The sequence below is a fragment of the Opisthorchis viverrini genome (genome assembly GCF_000715545.1).
Source record: "Opisthorchis viverrini unplaced genomic scaffold opera_v5_257, whole genome shotgun sequence".
Classification (NCBI taxonomy): Eukaryota; Metazoa; Platyhelminthes; class Trematoda; order Opisthorchiida; family Opisthorchiidae; genus Opisthorchis; species Opisthorchis viverrini.
Window position 1 is genome coordinate 451,448 of NW_008751913.1, and position 1,263 is coordinate 452,710.

Sequence of the window (1,263 nt, forward strand, 5' to 3'; positions counted from 1 at the left end):
TTGTACCGCGGAATTCGCAAGTTTGATCGCCGCCACATCTTCCGGAGAAAAGTCGATAGCTGGCTACAAAGAATAAGTGTACAAAGTAGGGTGGGTTCTTAGGCACAATAGGTACGATGTGTATATGCGAGAAAAACGAGAAAAAGGGGCAGAGCTGCTCTTCAAGGTCTCAGCGCGGAGCAGTATGCTTGACAGCGCGAGGACTCTCATAAATAGGTGTTCACACCAAGAAACGGCTTGGGCTTGTGGTACCTCTCACAGTTGGATATTCAACCCATATCGCTCGCACTGGAATTTTGAGTACACCTGGCGTACATACACATCCAACTAGGGATCGCCACTGGTGCAGTTGGAGGAAGAAGGGTTGCGTTTTCCCGCGGTTTTTGATGACTAAGTTGTAATAACCGGAATCTTCAATGGTTTCCGGGTGGGCAATACTCATGGCAATACTGACGCCCCCGAATGAACAAAATAAAGGATATTCTGACAATTTGGTGTGAGGTCAAAGGTCGATTCCATCAGTGACTCCAGAAGGTGAGCATTCAGGGGGCCATATTCCCGCCTTACAGCAACCGACATTATTTTTGTATAGCAAATGTCGACTGCATATATATCTGCTAGGTGTTTGGCCCCAAAATGTATGAAGCTTACTTAAAAAGGGAAATGCGCATAAAGCGCGTGGTGCTCAATAGCCATGGTTCGGTTCGCGCGGTGGCGCAGCCCATAGGTTGTCACAATTATTTTCTTCGATGCTGATAAAGAAGCCCATAACCACTAGAAAATGGAAAAAGGTGGCCTTCTGTTTACACTCCATGGGGTTCACAAAGTTTCAACGCTTATCGGTCCTTTCACGCACAATCGAGTGCCCAGTGCCCCTATCATCTGCAAAGAGTAAGTTGAAGCTGGTCTCATAGATGAGACCTTGAGAAGACAAATCAAACGGTCGGTGGCGCTTTCACGGAGTCCGAAAAATGTGTGTGTGTGAAATTAGTCGGATCTGCACAAAGCAGAGCTGGTCATTGCCTCAGATGGTACTAGTATGAGTGTCAAGTGGTGAGGAAATTTCCTTATTCATTGGCTACAAACTGCCGTAATTTAGACGAGGGAATTCCGCATTCAGAGAAAGCATTGCACAAGCTCGACTCCCTTTTCGTCAGCTATTTCACTATAGATAGTCATCTTGTAATTTCCAGCAAGATGTTGAGAGGTGAGTGCAGGTGGTTCTGACCCTTTCTGGCTGTTTGTGTGCGGTTGCATCAACGC